We start from the raw sequence: 21,307 nt of genomic DNA on the forward strand, positions 1-21,307 counted from the left end.
CATTTTGCAAAGGAGAGAATAGCAACATACCACAGTGGTCCTGAAATCGTTTGTATTTGGCAACTGAAACATCAGTAAAAGGTTGTTTGCTATGGTTATGTGCATTATTGATTGTTCATGAATGTAACTGATAGGTTTTAGAAATTGTCAAAATATAAAAGAGATTTTCTGTGAAACAAAAATGTGATTTATGGTCGTGTTACAGCCATAGACAGTGGAGTAAAAATGATGGCCAGAGATGGGTTTGAGGAATACCAAAAAAGGCTTCTATAGATTAATCTGGGACCACAGTTCTCCTTGGAGAACTACTGCCTCTTTTTGCTGTGCTCGCCTGTGAAGCGTCAACCTACAGAAAGCCTTGCCTGAATGGTGCTGCCACCAATGACTGCTTTTATGTCTATAATTCTTGAACCCTAACCCCAAGTTTCTTTGACTTGGAGGGCAAGGAATGTGATGAGACTCAACAAACAGAAAATAGATATCCTAAAACATTTGCCTTTCCTTGTTATTTCAAAAGCTGCAATTTCACATTCAGTCCACTGGCTTTTCAGGCAGTCTCTTGGGTAGGACGATTTGTTTGTTGAGAGATAGTTGTGCTAGTTTTGAGAACTGCATCGACATTCTATTCTGGTTCCTTTTTGGTCCTTAACCCATTAGTATAATTGCAAGTGAAAACTCACCAACAAAAATGCATTACAAGCTTCTTTTTTGTTTTGTGTTTCTGAAAAAACTCACACATTATATGGGGAGGCGGGTGCAACTGAAGCTACTCACTCAGTCTTTTTGGAATAAATTTATACCACAGTTAAAGGTGTGTGTGTGTGTGTGTGTGTGTGTGTGTGTGTGTAAACAACATGGAGAGGAGGGAGTGAAAGTAGAGAAGTTGTGAATAAATATAAATTCAGGTGGAGCCATTTGTGCAGTTACCAGAAAAGACTATAGCCAACTCTTGTAAGTATTTGTCTCAATAACTTTCAATTACATTTACACAAAGAATTTGTCCTTTGTCCTTGGCTCTTGAGAGATGGTTTCTAAAATCTTGGCATTTCCCCACTGATTGAGGTATTGTTAGTAAGGACAATATACCGTATGTAACATAACAGGTTATAGTAAGGAGGTGATGCTTGGGTGGAAGCTGGTCAGGTCAGAAATGCCCATCCTGATGTTGACTCACCTTAGTTCTGGTGATCCACTTCCTGGGTAGATGGGGGTGGGGTGGGAGCAGGGTACTGTGAATGCAAAGGTGAATATGCTTACTATCAACAGAAATATCATTGCTTGATCCCTAGCTTAAAATAGATGTATCTATAGTCTTTATTTATGTAATGGTTGTGTATTAGTTATCTCTTGCTATATAGTAAAGTACCCCATAACTTAGTAACTTCCCATGAGTCAGGAATCCAAGTGCAATTTAGCTGGATCTTCTATTTAAGAATCTCTTACAAAACTGCAATCAAGGTGTCAACCCTGATTACAAGGTTAGCCCTGGATGACCTTGATTACAATCCAAGTTCTCTCAGAAGGTTGTAATAAAGGTCAGCCAGGGCTGCAGTCATCTCATGGTCCAGCTGTGGAAGGATCTGCTCCCAAACTCACTCCCAAGATTGTTGGCAAGGTTAAGCCAACTAAGTCTATAAGATGGATCAGAGAGACAATGGCTGTTATGTCAAATCTCAGGTTACTAAGGGACATTATGATGGTCAGAAGTTTTATTCCAAAATAGTTATACATTAATCTTGCTCTCAAGCTTTTTCTTTGTTTTGTTTAAAAATCAGTCCTAAGCATTATAATAAATGATGCTCCAAATGCATTATCAGTTAAGCTGTACTTATAAGCCCATCTAGAAATACCAGGTTAAAAAACCATTAATATTAACGATATCTGTGATGACAGAAAATATGTGACAGCATTAATATATCTCCTGCCTAAACATCCTTCTCTCTCCGTATATCCAAATATGACAAATAATTCTTGACATTTTTCTTGCTTGGGGCTTCAGATGGTCAGCAATCCTGAGGTTGTGGGAATAGTCACACTGTTTATTTATTACTCTTTAGACTCAGATGGTGGTCCCAGGCCTCAGTGCTCTAGAAAACATGATGATAGACATCTAGTCAGAAAACAACTTCTATGCTATCACGAAGCAGGCTGGCTCTGCACATTGGAGTAGGAATGTGGCTTTTTTTCCTTTGTAGCAGGTGAATAGAGGAACATACAAGTCAGTCTGAAAAACTTAGCCTATAAGAACACCATCTAATAGAAACAGAATGTAAAAGACCAGTTACAAATGCTAGCCTTTTGTGTAATTTTAAATTTCCTAATAGCCACATTACAAAGGTAAAAAACAAGTGAAATTAGTACTAATATGTTTTATTTAACACATTATATCTAACAGTGTATTATTTTAACCTGCAATCTACATAAAAATTAGGAATGAGAGTATATATATATTTTTCATACTAAGTTTTCAAAATCCAGTTTCTATTTAATAACACTTAGAGTACAGCTTGGAATCCTAGTATAATGCGGTAGGATCAGCACTAGACTATGAACCCCAAGGCCAGCAGCTCAAATCCATGAATTACTCCTTGGAAACCCTGTACAGAATCACTATGACTAGATAACACTTAACAACAACAACAGATTACATCTTAACTTGGGCTGCCCTCATTTCAAGTGCTCACTAGACACATGTAGCTCACAGCTATCATACTGAACAAAGTTGGCCTAGGATGCGCACAGAGCAGGCCCTGCCTTTTTGGCTGCTCAGAAACTAGCTTCGTGCCACTCTTTAGCCTCTAAGGAACTGACACATTTTTCCTACCCCCATAGCCTCTTGCTTCTGTGTCCCTTCTCTTCCTCTGTCAGCTCTTTCAGCTTTCCCTCTGTGTCTTTCTAAAATGTTGGGCTAACTTGGGGATGATATTCAACAGCAGGTTCTTAGTATGTTCCTCTAGAGCTCTTTTTTGGAGGCAAGAATCATAATAGAATATACATTATGGCAACGTTCAAACTGTTCATCAATTATCCATTGCATCTGCTATCTCCCTCATGCCAATCAAGGTAACTGTGTTATTATGGAGAAAAAAATCTTATTTTAATTATAATCCAGTCAGAAGATGCATTCATTATGTAGAGTGCTTTGGCATATTCTAAAGATTTAATTTGTACACATATAGTGGAGCAAATGCTGTAGAGAGAAATGGAATTGTTCGTTTTTCCATTGATAGAGTTATTCAAAAAGTACACCTAGAACACTTACTCTTTTAAGGCAATCTGTTTGGTAAGAGACATTGGCCATTGACCTTGCTCTCAAGAAACTTACAGCCTGGATGGAGAGGTGAGTAATAAATAGAAGGATAATCTGTCCTCAGAAAGGGATCTGATGATGGTGTTTGGGGAAATCCCTTGAAGGAGATGAAACTGCACTGGGTTTTGGTAGAGTGAGTAAGGTTCTGATAGGCAACCATGAATAAGATGGGAAGAGAGCAGAGATCATTGCAATCAGAGAGACTGGCATAATTCTATGACATGGAGTAGTGAAACCATGTACTGAAAATATGTTCAAGAATAGACCCTACTGACAGCTTGAACTAGAGAAGGGGGCATAAGAATCCCATGTGCAGTAAGAACGCGCAACTAGGGCAAACTGAACTGTGGTAGGATTTTCAAGGTGAGTCCAAGAGAACGCATCTCATTATTTGGATCAAGTAAAGCCACAGAAGATTTTAATTAGGACTGTATAAAGATCTAAGCTCTGCTTTTGTGGGAAAAATCTGGCGTGTTTGTGTGTGTGCATGTGTGTGTGTGAGAGAGAGAGAGAGAGAGAGAGAGAGAGAGAGAGAGAGAGACAAAGCAAGATATTCTGGAGGGGAGGAGAGCGGAAGGCTCTAAACATTTTGTCTCAAGGGAATGAACAAACAATATTAAAGTAATGAGTTTATGCATTTTTTTTACCTTTAAAAATGGTATTTTCAGCAAAATTCCTCCTCCCCACCTCACCCTTGTTAAATTTTTCATCTCAACTGGAAAATACCCACAACAATGAATTTTTTTTTTATTTTTTATGGTGTTAGCCTTTCAGTAATAAAGCAAAACAAACAGTGGGGAGCTTAAAAGGCCTTTCAGCTGAAAAAAATGGAAAGCAGAAGCGTCTAGTTTAGATTATTGTTAGAAAGAAGAGTTGGTTCCTTCTGGAAATCCTGTAAGGGAGAGAGGAGAAGGAAGGACTGATGCCATGCCCAACGCCTCCTTGATCTATTTCAGCAGTACTTCTTACTTGCCCCAGGTTTCTGCATATACCCCAAAACTCATGATTTGGAGCAGAACCCTGTGTCCTCTAGCACAAAGAGCCTCTCAACAGAGAAACACCGGTTAGAGAGATGAAGCAAGGGAACTCATCTTTCACAATACCTACCATTAAGAAAACAAGAGTGCCTGTGGAATTTCATGCCCCAAGTGCAGCAACAAAGGTTCCGGTAGGCTGAGGGCTGGTTTCTAAGAGAAACTCTTTGCCTAGAGCACTGGCCTAAATCCATCTGTCATATGCCCTGGAGTTACCCAGAACAACTGTTAACAGTAACAAGCAAAATACACTCCTGCTCTGGTTGTACAATTCCTTCCCCTATGTCTGTGTTCACTCCATTCTTCCAACCTTAAGTAACCTGTCAATTAATTTGTTCATACATTTGTCTTCCAAACATTTAACATAGTCCTACAAGAAGTCCATTGGAAGAGATTCATATTTATGCCCATTCCAAAGAGAGATGACCCAATGGAATGGGAAAATCATCAAGACAATCTCTTTGATATCCCAAGCGAGTAAAGTTTTGCTAAATGTAATACAGAAATGGCTACAATCATACATTGACAGAGAACTTCCAGAGGTTCAAGCCGAATTCAGAAGAGGCTGTGGAACAAGAGATATCATTGCTGATGTCCGACGGATCTTGGCTGAAAGCAGAGAATATCAGAAAGGTGCTTTATTGACTATACAAAGGCTTTCGATTGTGTGGGTCATGACAAGTTATGGGAAACATTGCAAAGTATGAGTATTCCGCAACACTTAATTGTGCTCATAAGGAATCTGTACCTGGACCAAGAAGCAGTTGTTCGAACAGAACATGGGAACACTGACTGGTTTAAAATTAAGAAAGGTGTGCGACAAGGTTATATTCTTTCACCATACTTATCCAACCTGTATGCTGAACAAATAATCTGAGAAGCTGAAACATGGTATCTGGATTGGAGGAAGACTCATTAACAACCTGCGATATGCAGATGATACAACCTTGCTTGCTGAAAGTGAAGAGGACTTAAAACATTTACTGATGAAGATCAAAGAGCACAGCCTTCAGTATGAATTACATCTCAATGTAAAGAAAACAAAAATCCTCACCACTGGACCAATAAACAACATTCTTACCAGCGGAGAAAAGATTGAAGTTGTCAAGGACTTCATTCTTATTGGATCAACTAACAACATTCACGGAAACAGCAGTCAAGAAATCAAATGATGCCTTGCATTAGGCAAATCTGCAGCACAAGACCTTTTTAAAGTGTTGAAGAGCAAAAATGTCAGCTTGAGGAGAAAGTCAAGTATTATAATGAAATGGAGTCCTGGCACATTTCATTATAATACTTGACTTTGTCTTTTTCAGCTGTCCTTTGAAATTTTCTGTTTGAGATCTTTTATTTCCTCATTTCTTCCATTGGCTTTAGCTTCTGTGTTTTCAAGGGCAAAATTAGGGGTAGCTAATAGAGGATTATAAGCCCATATCACAATGATTGAAGCAAAATGAAGCTGTTTGATTCATGGGGATGCCATGTATGTCAGAGTAGAACTAACTGTCCTTATTGGGTTTCCAATGCTGATTTTTAAGAAGTATATTACCAGGGCTTTCTTCTGAAGCATCTTTGGGCAACTTTTTGTTAGCAATCAAGCAGATTAAAAGTTTATATCGCCCAGGGACTCCAAAATTTTATAATAAGCTTGATTTTAAATGGATTTCTCCCACTTTCTTTTTCCTTTGCATAAATCTTCATGAAGTTTCACAGCCAGAGTGAGAGAGAGAGAGGACCAGGTAGACTAACTTTAATGGTGAGAAATGTTTGTCATTTGTTTGGTATCATTGGTTTAAAAAAACCACTGGAACAACTTGCTATATTAAAGCAATTTATGAGCCTCTGCATCTGCTGGGGGAAATTTTAGAAGTCTGTTTAAAGCTAGGCTCAAAATGTCCCTTCTTCTTTTTCACATATCTCGAATGCTGCTTTAGAAGTAAGATGTGAAGCTTGAGAAAACACCAGAATTTGTGTGTAGTCCTATTTCCAGGACCCCATTCAGAGTCTTTCTGGACAAGGCCCAGGCAGAACAGTCTTACTAGCTGGTCCAGCAGTCATCCTCTATGGTAGGTTAGATGTGAGATGTGTGTAGTGAACCATCCCACCACCACCCCCCCAACAAGCTTTAATTGGCATTTGCCTAGTGCCCTACCCATGCAAAATTATCACAGGGCTAGGCTAGTCTTCCAGGAATGGTCAGTACCTCTGCACATCCTTTCTCCAAGAGGCCATCTGGAAGGGTTTGGGGTAGAAGTGCACCATTAGTTATTTCAGTGGTTCTCACACTTTGGAATAAGTTAAAAAAAAAAAAAAAAATTAACAGAAAATTTTCCAGGGATGCTAGATAGAATGGATTCCTTGATTCTATCCTGGAAGATTCTGATATCGGGTTTGATTTAGAGACCAGAATTCTTATCAGACAAGTCTACTGTAGGAGACTCAGCTTTGACAACAACAGCCTTTCTTCCTACAACTCAGCCCAATCCTTGATGAAAAATAAAAGCCTCAGGGTCCTGGAAATAGTGCTGCTAAAGTCATATTTTAAATAAGCCCAGAATATCTCATAGCATGCCATACCTATTTGATTTTAGTTTTCTTGTAACCCCTGACCATACTGAGGTAACTCATAGTCAGTGTTGGCAAAGAAAAAAAAAAGTCTCAGAAATGTGCCCTCTCCTACAGATACCTCAAAGTAAAGGTTATAGACAAAGGAGGCAAGTGAAGGTATTTACTAAAATATTACAACTACTATATGAATCGGGCTGCGAACCTTAAGGTCAGCGGTTCGAAACTACCAGCCGCTCCGCGGGAGAAAGATGAGGATTTCTACTCCCGTAAGGATTTACACCCTTGGAAACCCTGTACAGGGTCGCTATGGGTTGGAACCGACTCGACGGCACTTAACAACAACAACAACAATTATTACTAGGGTCAATATTTTAAATTCTAGTCATTTCTTAAGTGCTTGCTACATACTTATAATTCTTTGATCCATTGGCATATTTAATTCTCACAACTACTCTCTGAAATTTGCACTATTACTACCCTTTTTTTAACCAATGAGGAAACTGAAGAAGAGGATAAATAACTGTCTTAGGGTCACACAACTAGCAAGTGAACAGAGCAGCAATTCTAGTGTGGAGGCTTCCTTGGGGCAAGAACATATACACAGAACTGGAACAGCCAAGGTTTTCAGTTCTGCTGTTGAGTTTCCTTGTCTGTAAAATAAGGTCTTGGATTATGTGACCTTGAAGAAGTCCTGATGGCCCAGAGAGCGGGTTAAGCATTGGATTGCTAATCAACAGTTTGAACCTACTCCACAAGTGAAAGCAGAAGCTGTCTGCTTCCATAAAGATTTTCAACCTTGAAAACTTGGAAACTCTACTTTGTTCTGTAGGGTCACAATGAATCAGAATCTACTTGATGGTAAGGATTGGGAAGCAGGAGACAGAATCACATAATCACATTCACTGGTTTGTATCCTGTACAAACAAGAGTCCCACACTCAGGTTCCAGACCCAGTGCCATGCTCTGCTTTTGTTGTTTTTATAATCTTAATAATTTTTGAACATGGAGCCCCACATTTTCATTTTTTGTTGGTCACTACTGGTCTTGTCTCTCAAGGGCCCCTCATATTGTTATACTGTTGTTGTTTTTTCCCCTCAATTCCCTAGCAATTCTATTTGTGTCATTGGCCATTGAATTGCCACGGGGGATGGTGCATGGGGCTGCCCCAAACTTTGTGGGGAGTGGTGTTTCTGAGCTGGTAATGAGAGTCCATGTATGTGTTCAGAAGCTGAGGGTAGGCACCTCACAGAGCAGAGCACATGGAGCTGTCTGATCCTGCCAGGGGGTCATGTAAACTGATGATGGGCTCTTGGTAACAACAACAGCCTCTAGCCAAACTCAGAAACTTGAGAGTTTTATCACCAAGAGAGCCATCTGTAGCATAAATACATACACACACATCTAAAGAGTAAGTTAATAATCCCTTTATGCAGAAGCTGGATGAGTATTTTGGGAAAAAGTGAGGTTAATAAATTCAGTTCCCCAAGATGGGCACCCCACCTACTCACCAGCAGCACCACTCCTACCACATCAACCCCTCCCTCAGTCCCAGGAATCTGTCTACAAGCAAGGTGCTGAGAGTCCTTTCTGAAAACATTTGCTTCTTCCCAACAATAGCTAATGCTACTTTACATACAGTGCACAAACTTCATTACACTCCCCATGTAAATGGTTTGACTCAGGAACAAAAGAAGGAAATGTTTATTGAGTATTTATCAGGTGACTTCTTATTCTCTGTATTCCAGGTTTTCTTCTGAGTAAAGTCCTAGGCTCAATTACCTTCTATGGGAGAAGAAAACTTTAAAGGATGCTTAGAGGGGTTAATGACTTGGATTCTATCAGCATGGAAGAAAAAAAAAAAAAAAAAAAAAAACCTCAGACACAGATGATCCATCCAAAATTTAGGATAAAAGGTTCATTCTACACACCTCGATGCTTATAGGCAGAACAAAGATAAAGCATTAAAAAAAAGTATCTGTGTATGCCTATGTGTGTGTGTGTGTGTGTGTGTGTGTGCACCAACTGGAAATATAGAGATAAATAAGACCAATTCTCTAATCCTAAGTGTGTCATTTTCTATTATCAGCTTCGCCCCCTCCCCCAGCATCAAAAGTATCTACAAACTATTGTTTTGAAAGGTGAATATTTTTTCTCCTCATCTAAGCTTAGCTATCACTTCCTCCCATAAATCTTTCTGCTTTCCTCTTCCATGGTCTGAATCCCATGTCTACTTTCATGCTCCCAGAGTACACACATGGTACCTTGTCTATTATCCACTTCCAAATAAGAGTTGTTTATGTACTCAGATACAACCCCATTGGATTGTGATCTCCTTAATGGTAGAAAATTGTTGTTGTTGATGTTGTTGTTAAGTGCTCTCAAGTTGGATCCAACCCATAATAACCCTGTATATGGTTTCTGAGGAATGGCTGGTGAGCTTGAACCTCTGATCTTGCAGTTCAAACCTACTTTGCAGTCCAGTGCATTAACCCACAGCACTATACCAGGACTCCAATTTATAGCTTAGCAATCTCAAATACCAAAGAATGAAATAATACCTGATTCTATATCATTCTCACTGTCTTTCCTGTATTTGAGTCCATTGTTGAATCCTCTATGTCAGTTCATCTTATAGATTGAATGTGTTCCCCCAAAATATGTATCAACTTGGTCAGATCATTATTCTCAGTGGTTTGACAGTTACATAATTGCATTATGGTATTGACAAAGAATATTGAATAGACCATGGACTACTAGAAGAATGAACAAATCTGTCTTGGAATAAGTGTGGCAGTTATATGATGATTCCCCACGATGTGATCTGATGTGATAAACTAATAAGAGGACTATGGATGGGCTGCAATACTCTTAATCTCATCAAAACCCTGAGCTGATGTAAGGGAATTTGCCAGGGGTGTGGCCAGGAGCATCTTGTGTTTTACAAATATAAAAGGAGAAAGAAGTGAGCATAGAAAGAGGTACCTACTTCTGCCAAGAAAGAAGAACCAGGAGTGGAATGCACCCTTGGGACCTGCAGTCCCTGCACTATGAAACTCCTAGATCCAGTGGTAGATGGATGCCAAGACACATTGTAGATTTTCAAAGAATGGTGGATTTACAGATGCTGAAAGGAGACAAGGACCTTTCTCCAGAGACTACAAAGAAAGTCTTTCCCTAGAGCACTATGAATTTGGATTAGCTTTCTAACTGTGAGAGAATAAATTTCAGAGTATTAAAGTTATCCACTTGTGGTATTTCTGGTATAGAAGTACTAGACAACTAAGACAAGTATTGTCCTCTTCTTTACTGACCCTCTAATTTTCCAAACATGATGTTCTTTTCTGGGGACTGATCCTTCCAGATAGCATATCCAGAGTAGGTGACATGAAGTCTCACCAGCCTCACTTCAAAGGAGCATTCCAGTTGTACTTCTTCCAAGACAGATTTGTTCGTTCTTCTGGTAGTCCATGGTCTATCCAATATTCTTTGTCAACACCATAATGCAAAGGCATCAAGTCTTCCTTGGTGTCCTATTTATTGTCCAGCTTTCATATGTGAATGAGGTGATTGAAAATACCATGGCTTGGGTCAGGTGTATCTTCTCAACATGACTTCTTTGCTTTTTAACACTTTAAAGAGGTCTTTTGCAGCAGATTTTCCCAATGCAATGTGTCATTAATTTCTTGACTGCTGTTTCCATGGGCACTGACTGTGGATTACAGTTAAATGAAATTCTTGAAAACTTTCATCTTTTCTCCATGTATCATGATGTTATTTATTGGTCTAGATGTGAGGATTTTTGTTTTCTTTACACTAAGTTGTAATTCATACTGACTGTTTACTCTTTGATCTTCATCAGTAAATGCTTCAAGTCCTCTTCACTTTCATCAAGCAAGGTTGTGTCATTTGCATATCAATGAGACACCCTTCAATCCTGATTTCATATTATCATTCATATAATTCAGTTTCTCAGATTATGTGCTCAACATACAGACTGCATACATGCAGTGGAAGAATACAACACTGGCATATACCTTCTCTGATTTCATTCCATGCAGTATCCTCTTGTTCTATACAAATGCATGTCTATTGGTCTATGTACAAGTTCCTCAAGAGCACAATTAAGTGTTATGGATGCCCATTATTTGCAATGCTATGTATAATTTGCTATTGTTGTTTGGTGCTGTCAAGTCACTTCTGATTCATAGTGACTCTGTATAGGGATTCCAAGGAGCAATTGGTGAATTTTAACCCTTACCTTATAGTTCAAACCAATCTTGTGGTCCAGTGCTTTGCTTTGTATAGGCAATAAAGTACAAGCAAACATTTTTTCTGATAGTCTCTGAAATCAGCCAAGAACCATCTGATATCAGCAATAATATCCTTTGTTCCATGGTCTCTTCTGAATTCAGCTTGAATTTATGTATGTTTCCTGTCAGTATACTACTGCAATAAATTTTTTATTACCTTTAGCAAAATTTTACCTGTTTGTGGAATTAATGATATTGTTGGATAATTTCTGAATTCAGTTGGATCACCTTTCTTTGGAATGGGCACAAATATGGATTGCTTCCAGAAAGGCATAGAAGAATTCTCACCTCCAGTACTGCATTCATTTGTTGAAACATTTCAGTTAACATTCCATCATTTCCTAGAACCAATATCTTCAGTGCAGTTTGGATTTTTCTTCAATATCATCAATTTTTGATCATATGGTTGAACACTGACCAATTCTTTTTGGTACAGTATGAAAAGGAGATATAGATCATAGAAATTCAGTCTCCATGACTCAGGGAGAAGATAGATGTCTTGCTCAGGGCACAGTGGAGGTAGCTTTGTTCATGCAGCTTGGTCAAGAAAGGTTTTTATAAGTTATGATTAATTGAACCCACCACTCATCTGTCAGTTTGTCATAAGGTGGTGAGTTGTGAGTTGCTGTGTTTCTGAACTCTATGCCATTAGTATTTTAAATACCAGCAGGGTCACCCATGGTGGACAGGTTTCAGATGAGATTCCAGATGAAGACAAATTAGGACGAAGGAGAACATTAGTACTTCTGAACATTTAGTCACTGAAAACCTTATGAATAGCAGAGAAACAGTGTCAACATATAATGCTAGAAAGCAGCCCCTCAGGTTGGAAGGCACTCAAAATGCAACTGGGGAAGAGCTGCTTCCTCAACGTAGAGTTGACAGTGATGATGCAAATGGAGTAAAGCCCATGGGGATAGAGCCCCCGGGATGTTAATTTGCTGATGGGGCACAACTCAAAATGAAGAGAAACAGCTGTAAGCATCTGTTAATAATCAGAATATAGAATTTATGAAATCCGAATCTAAGATAATTGGAAATTGTCAAAAATGAAATGCAATGCATAAACATCGATATCTTAGGCATTAGTGAGCTGAAATGGACTGATATTGACCATTTTGAATCTGACAACCACATGGTTTACTATGTCATGTATGACAAATTGAAAAGGAATGGTGTTGCATTCATCCTCTAAAAGAATATATCAAGATCTGTCATGAGGTACAACATTGTCTGTGATAACATAATATCCATCTGCCTACAAGGAAGACCAGTTAACACCATTATTATTCAAATTTATGCACCAACCACTAAAGCTAGTGAGAATGAATAGAAGAATTCTACCAATTTCTTCAATCTGAAATTAATCAAACACGCAATCAAGATATATTGATAATCAAGGACAACTGGAATAAAAAGGTTGGACATAAAGAGAAAGGATCAGTAGTTAGAAAATATGTCCTTGGTGATACAAATGATGCTGAAGATCACATGATAGAATACTGCAAAACCAATGTTATGCTCCTTTCAAAAACCTTTTTTAAACAGCATAATAGATGACTATACACATGGACCTCACCAGATGGCATACATAGAAATCAAATTGACTACAACTATGGAAAGAAAAGGTGGAAAAGCTCCATATCATTATCCAAAACAAAGCCAGGGGCAGATTGTGGAACAGACCATAAACTGCTCATATGCAAATTCAAACTGAAGCTGAAGAAAATGAAAACAAGTTCACGAGAGCCAAAATATGATCTTGAATATATCCCACCTGAATTTAGAGATCATTTGAAGAACAGATTTGCTACACTAAACACTAAAGACCGAAGACCAGAAGAGTTGTGAGATGACATCAAGCACATCATACAGGAATAAAGAAAAAGTCATTAAGAAGACAAGAAAGAAAGAAAGAAAAGACCAAAATGGGTGTCAGAAGAGACTCTGAAACTTGCTCTACAGTGTAGAGATGCTAAAGCAAACGGAAGAAATGAGGAGGTCCAAGAGCTGAAAAGAAAATTTCAAAGGTTAGCTCGGGAAGACAAAGTCGAATATTACAACAAGATGTGAAAAGATCTGGAGTCATAAGACCAAAAGGGAAGAACATGCGCAGGATTTATCAAGCTGAGGGAACTGAAGAAAAATTTCAGGTATTAACTTTAATTATTGAAGGATTCTCTGGGTAAATTATTGAATGATACAGAAAACATCAAAAGAAGATGGAAGGAATACAGAGTCACCGTACCAAAAGAAAATGGTTGATGTTCATTCATTTCAAGAGGTACCATATGATCAACAGTCAACGATACTGAAGTAAGAAGTCCAAGGTGCATTGAAGGAATTGGCAAAGTACAAGGCACCAGGAATTGATGGAATAAAAATTGAAATCTTTCAATAAAGTGAGGTGGTACTGGAGTCACTCACTCATGTATGCCAAGAAATTTGAAAGAAAATATCTGGTCAACTGATTGGAAGAGATCTGTATTAGTGCCCATTCCAAAGAGAGGTGACCCAACAGAATGCAGAAATCATCGGACAATATTTTTGATATTCCATGTGAGTAAAGTTTTACTAAAGGTAATAAAGAAATGGCTGCAAGCATACACTGATAGAGAACTTCCAGAGGTTCAAGCCAAATTCAGAAGAGGACGTGGAACAAGAGGTATCACTGCTGACATCAGATGGATCTTGGCTGAAAGCAGAGAATACCAGAAAGATGTTTACCTATCCTTAACAGAAAGATGTTTACCTATTGACTATGCAAATTCCTTTGATTGTGTGGATCATGACAAGCTATGAACAACATTGAGAAGTATGAGTATTCCGGAACACTTAATTGTGCTCATGAAGAATCTGTACATGGACAAAGAGGCAGTTGTTCGAACAGAACATTAGAACACTGAATGGTTCAAAATTAGGAAAGATGTTTGCTAGGGTTGTATTCTTTCACCGTGCTTCTTCAACCTGAATACTGAGCAAAAAATCAGAGAAGCTTGGTTATATGAAGAAAAACGTGGCATCAATATTAGAGGATGAGCTTTTTACAAAGATGGTGCCAAAAGTGAAAAAGGAAGCCCCTGGCCCTCCCAAAGCTGAAGCCAAAACAAAGGCATTGGAGGTTAAGAAGGCAGTGCTGAAAGGCATACACAACCACACACATAAAAAAAGAAAATCCGCACATTATCCACCTTCCAGTGACCCAAGATACAGAGGTTTTGAAGGCAGTCCAAATATCCTCAGAAGAGAGCCCCCAGGAGAAACAAGCTTGACCACTATGTTATCATCAACTTCCCTCTGACTACTGAGTCAGCCATGAAGAAGACTGAAGATAATAATGCACTTGTGTTCATTGTGGATGTCAAGGCCAACAAGCACCAGATCCAACTGGTGTGAAGAAGTTCTATGACATTGACGTAACCAAGGTCAACACCTTAATGAGGCCTGATGGAGAAATGAAGGTGTATGCTCCACTGGCTACTGACTATGATGCTTTGGATGTTGCCAACAAAATTGGGATCATCTAAACTGAGTCCATCTGGTTAACTAAATATAAATTTTTCAACACAGAAAAAAAAAAAAGAAGACGATTGGAGGAAGAGTCTTTAACAAACTACGATATTCAGATGATACAATCTTGTTTGCTGAAAGTGAAGAGGACTTAAAATACTTACTGATGAAGATCAAAGACCCTAGCCTTCAGTATGGATTGCATCTCAATGTACAGAAATAAAAAATCCTCACCACTGGACCAATAAACAATATTCTTATCAATGGAGAAAAAGATTAAAGTTGTCAAAGACTTCATTTTTTGGAATGAAATCAAGACTTCATTTCCATCAACATTCATGGAAGCAGCAGTCAAGAAGTCAAACGATGTATAGCATTATGCAAATCTGCTACAGAACACCTTTTTAAAGTATTGAAGAGCAAAGTTGTCAGCTTGAGGACTAAGGTATGCCTGACCCAAGCCATGGTATTTTCAATAACCTCATATTTAATAACCTCATATGTAAAAGTTAGACAGTGAATAAGGAAGACCACAGAAGAATTGATGCCCTTGAGTTATGGTTTTGGAGGAGGATATTGAAAGTACCATGAGCTGCTAAAAAAAACAAACAGATCTGCGTTGGAAGACATACAGCCAGAGCACTCTTTGGAGGCCAGGATGGCCAGAATTCATCTCTCATTTTTTGAGCCTACGGTCAGGAAGGACCAGTCACTGGAGAGAAATACCATGTTTGGTAAGGTGGAGGGTCAGAAAAAGAGGGAAGACCCCCCAGCAAGATGGATGGGAAAAGTGGCAGCATCAATAGGCTCAAGTGTGGCAACAATTGTGAGGTTAACTCCTGACTGGGCAGTGTTTCGTTCTATTGTGCTTAGGGTCGCTATGAGTTGGTACTGATTCAATGGCATCTAATAACAACCACAACAACAATGAATTAATCACTTACCAGGAGCTAGGCTCCATGAAAAGGACTTAACTTTCATCAAATTCCATTTAATCCTTATAGCAACTCAACAAGGTAGGTCTTGATTAAGCAACTCAACAAGGTAGGTCTTGTTGTTGTTAATTGCTATTGGGTAATTTCCAACTCATAGTGACCATGGTATGGTTTTCAAGGAGCAGCTGGTATGTTTGAACTGCTGACCTAGTGTTTTGCCATTCAGTGCTGATTCTATAGTGCCACACCAGGAGTCCTTTAATGGAGACATTAACTGAACCTTGAACTACACCTTAAGAAACTGATCAAGAATAGAAGGCAGAAAAGGACTTCAGAGTTCAAAGGGGAAGATTAAGTTATATTCTGGGAGTGTGAAACACAATCAGTGAGTACAAAGTGGAGTACAATGGGGAGTCGCCAAGTGAAGTTGAGTGGCAATGCTGAATTATCCCTGTGCTCATGGAAACAGTGACTGATAAGAAGTCTCCTCACCAGTGTTTATTCTAAGAAAAGATAACCACAAAGGACCACCCACCTTTCACATATTCCTTGGTAGACCCATTCTCATCCTTATTCGTGACTTCCATTCAACTCATGATTATCCCCTGCTTCTATAAAATACCAGGCACCATCATTTCTAAAAGGTAGTTCCATCTGCATTTACTTGATTACTCTAATATCTGAATTGCCCAGCACATTTTTGTCTATTACAAAGGCTACATCTGGTGAAGAGTGGTGGGGCCAGAGATAGCATGAACAGCCTTGTCCATAGTCAGGAATTTGGACTTGATTCTATAAAATAAGAAGCCAACAAGGAGTTAAAGAGTTTTAACAGTGCACTTGCAAAGTCAGATATGCATTACAGAATGATCATTAGGCATTCTATTGGTGACAAGTCTTTGTGGAAGAATTAAGCTAAAACAAAGACATATTTCCTATATTCTAAAAGATGGGATGGGCTCTGAGCTAGGGCAGAGTCAGTTCTGGGGGATGTTTCAATGATGGCACCCCTGGGACATGTTATCTGGATGTGTGACTGAGGGAATTTTTTAGGAAATCTCCCTGACCTGCATAGGTATTAATATCTGGGAGCTAACTGGTAGCCATCCAGCAAGGACAGTAGTTAATATGTGCCTAAAAGGTGAGCCACCTGGCAAGCTGCAGTCAAACCAACTGTAGGCAAATGCAAAAGCAGGTTCTAATGACTTAATCAGAATCTGAACTCACAAGTTCTTGTGAGGCTGCACAAATCTTTAAAATAAAAATGAGAAGAGGGGTTAAAGACAGATATGGTTTTTCACAGTCTAATTAGATTAAAAGGCTCAATTGATCCTACTTATCTGGATTCCAGAGACTTGAAGGACTCCTCACTCTGCATAAGTCCCTGAGAGTGCTTACATTCAGGTGTATTTTTGTAACAAGCCAGGATGGCACTGGGGATCTGGGTCTACTCACTCATGTGGTATCCTCGATTCTTTGTACAACTTGCATATTGGCATAGGGCAATTGCAAAGTAACTTAAGCCCACTCTGAATGACCATTTTTAATAATTGACAAACTTGGAGTAGTGTTTCTGACCCTAGATGAGGTAATATTTGAATAAATGAAGATAGGATAGGAGTTACTTTCTAGGAAAGAAGATAGCAAGAGAAAGATGGAACCAAGCATGGTTTAGCATTGTTATTGTAGTTAAGTGCCACTGAGTTGGTTATGATTCATAGTGTCCCTGTATAGGGTTTCTGAGGAGTGACTGGAGAGCTTGAACTGCTGACTTTGCAGTTCAAACCAACTTTTCATGCAAGTACATTAACTCACAGAGCTATACCAAGACTCCTGGTTTTGTATTGTTATTCTTATGTGCCGTTGAGTTGGTTCCAACTCAACTCATAGGGTTTCCAAAGAGCAGCTGGTGAGCTTGAACCAACGACCTCACAGTTCAAATCAATTTTGCAATCCAAAGCATTAACTCACAACACCACACAAGGATTCCAGGTTTTGTATTAGGGGTAGTGAAAAGATGATCATGTTGTATTTGGACATAAATGTATATAAATCGAGAGAGAGAGAGAGAGAGTTAGTAAAGAAGTTCCAGGGGACAAGGGGCAGGGTATGGTGTGGATGTAAAATGTTGTCCTAGAGTGTCTTCTACTAGAACAAACCCAAAAGGACCAGTTTTTTTTGACAACAAGAATGCAGGTTCTTCCTACTCACCATTCTTATCTGATGTCAGAAGCAGTGGAGGGATGTAATTTTTTTTTTTTTGTATGAGCCACAGAAGCCCTAGCATCACGATTCTGACCTGAGTTACTGCAAGGGAGGTTACAAGGAAGATCAAAGAAGTGAACCTAAAGCCGCTTAGTGCAACTACTGATATAGCTTTTATTTGACCCATTTCTGTTAGCAATTTTTTTTAACCAACTGCTGAGGAGTCAACGCCCTACTCATTGTAGAACTGTGCTCCCTAGGATTTTCAATGACTTTTTTTTGGAAGTAGATCATCAAACCTTTCTTCTGAAGCTCTTCTGGGTAGACTGAAATCTCCGACCTTATGGTTAGCAGCTGGGAACATTAGTAATAATGCAACCTAAATGGAGACCTAGGCTCTGGGTCCATTTCTTCTGCTTGCCTGCAAATTAACACTAAGGAAATGTAGGTGCTTCATGATATCCAAGAAAAGATTTTTTTCTATGACAGATGCCAATCGTGGACGAATTAGCCAATACGCAGATTCTTATCCATTAAAATAGATTCAACTTCTAGTTCCAGTTGACATCTGCCTCTCTCTCAACCCCACAGCATCTTCCTACAGAAGCCAAGCACTTGTTTTCCTTCCCAAATTTACATACCCCTGACAGATGCAGTACTCAGTAACAAGGTAAGCATGAGTTTACTTGTGCTTACCTTCTAATCTGCAGTGAACAATTTCACAAATCAGATGAAGAAATTAGCACAGGTAAGCCTGTGCTTATCTTTCTTATTGGGTAATTCACCCCTAGGTGCCATGCTTAAAGGCAGGTGCTAATTCCTCAGGGAGGAAAGTGCCTCTATTATATGTTTCACATGTCTGTGCTCTGGTTGAAGCTGTGAATTGTAGACAGCCTGGTGAAACATTTTTCTTGTGGTTCTCAAGATATCTCTGTTTTTAAAAATGTTTTTCACACATTAATACCATTTCCAGGCTTTTTTCCGGTCTCTGATTGCCTGAAACCTTAATGTAGTTGTAAGCACTTCCCTGGATTCTCAGTGAGAAATGTTACATTAACGTAATTACAGTGATGATGATTCATATTGTCCCTGTTATCAGGAATATGGGCTTCAGAAAACTCCCTTCAGAACTCAGAAGTAATCTCTTTCCACAGATTGTAGCATCAGCATCTCTGAATCGTGGCTGCCAGGAGATGCATTTTCCCTGGGAACCTTTTCACTCCAGGGTTTCATGATGGGGGGCATGCTGGACTCCAAGGCTAGTGTTATGCCTCTGATATCCAGTCCACAGAGCCAACGGTCCACCATATGTAGTAACCTGAAGTTTCCATAAAATTCACAAAGTCCACAGGCCCCAATGTGGAGATAGTTATCTTTCCTTCCCTCCCTATGGTTTCCCTCCAAACTACAACTAGTCAGATGGGAAGCATCTGACACAAATTCACAGGGAAAATAATGTTAAACTTAAAGGATGAATGGGTGGTAGCCAGGCTAGCACTGCAAAGTGTGATTATGGGTATGGTAGGAAAAGGTGAGGAAAGTCATTTTGTTGTTGTTGCTTGTTGTTGTTGTTGTTGTTAAGTGCCATCGAGTCGGGTCCGACCCATAGCGACCCTGTACAGGGTTTCCGAGGGTGTAAATCTTTACGGGAGTAGAAAGCCTCATCTTTCTCCCGCGGAGCGGCTGGTAGTTTCGAACTGCTGACCTTAAGGTTCGCAGCCCGATTCGTAACCACTACGCTACCAGAGTTGCTTGTTAGGTGCCATGAAATCAGTACCAATTCACAGCGACCCTATGTACAACAGAATGAAACATTACCCAGTCCTGGGCCAACTTCATAGTCATTGCTATATCTGAGCCCATTGCTGATGCCATTGTGTCAATCCATCTCGCTGGGGTCTTCCTTTTTCTCTCTGACCCTTCACTTTACCAAACATGATATCCTGCTCCAGTGACTGGTCTCTCCTGACAATATATACAAAGTATGAGAGGCATAGTATGAGAGAGTTCAAGGAGCACTCTGGCTGTACTTCTTCCAACACAGATTTATTTGTGCTTTTAGCAGTCCCTGGTATTTTCAATATTCTCCTCTCACACCATATCTCAGATGCATCAATTCTTCTATGGCCTTCCTTATTCACTGTCCAGCTTCCGCATGCATATGAGGTTATTGAAAATACCATAGCTTGGGTCAGACTCACCTTAGTTCTCAAACTGACATCTTTGCTCTTCAGTACTTTAAAGAGGTCTTATGCAGCAGATTTGTCAAAAGCACTAACTCTTTTGATTTGTTGACTGCTGCTTCCATTGAGTGTTGATCATTGATCTGAGAATAATGAAGTCTTTAGACAACTTCAATCTTTTCTCCACTTACATGGATGTTGTTTACTGGTCCAGTGGTGAGCAATTTTGTTTTGTTTACATTGAAATACAATTCATACTGAAGGCTGTGGTCTTTCATCTGCATTAGTAAGTATTTTATGTCCTCTTCACTTTCAGCAAGCAAGGTTGTATCATTTGTGTATCACAGGTTTTTAATGTTGTCATTTTAGGCACAGAAAACCATGGGATATTCACTGAGTATAGAAAACCATGGGTTATGTAAGGATCAAAAATACACTTTTTGGAGAAACAAACAAGATGGCGGATTGGGTGGAAGTGCAGTAAAGGAGCTCCGCCAGCAACAACACAAAATATGCAACCAAGCAGGCTCAGGCGATGGTCCCAGAACTCTGAACCAAATATAAAGGAATATTTAGGAGGTTGGAAGGCTTACAGCTGGGGAAATTTGTGGCAGAAGCAAGAAATCCATTGCTTTCTAAATCGAGATGCTCAGCTGCATGAGGAGCCGCCATCTTGGGTGACACCAGTGGGAGAAGGATCGGAGCCACCACAGACGCCTGGCAGAACAGCAGAGATAAAGGTGTGGACATTCTTCTCTTTTGGTAGCTGTTCATTGGTCCCTTGTTGTCTGCACACCTTCATTTGGGTGACTATAGGGGTGCCTGAGCTAGTGGGCACACCAGCCCCACCCTCGGAGGGTTCTACTACGTATGCGCACAGATCTCCTTGAAATTTAAAAAGACAGTTTCCAATTAAAACCAAATGGCCACAGCTGGCCCTGAACTATTTATAACTAGAAAAAAAGGCCTTAACGGGGATTGTGGAGCGGGACAAGCAGACAAAAAAGGAAACAGGCCAAAAATTAAATCCTAAGTTACGTCAAAACGCCAAACAGTGGCATCTTGAAATTTCTTAAGAAGAAAAGTGAAAAGGGAAGCCCATTTCCTGATCACATCTACCTGGAGGCATTCAGAAAGCATAAAAAATACCAAAATATATACCCATTTGAGTATTAAGGCCACAGATAACCCCTGAAGATTCCCAAAAAACAGAAGCAGATGACCGTATCTACACATGTCCAGAAATGAGATA

This window comes from Chrysochloris asiatica, unplaced genomic scaffold (genome assembly GCF_000296735.1).
Source record: "Chrysochloris asiatica unplaced genomic scaffold, ChrAsi1.0 scaffold00016, whole genome shotgun sequence".
NCBI lineage: Eukaryota > Metazoa > Chordata > Mammalia > Afrosoricida > Chrysochloridae > Chrysochloris > Chrysochloris asiatica.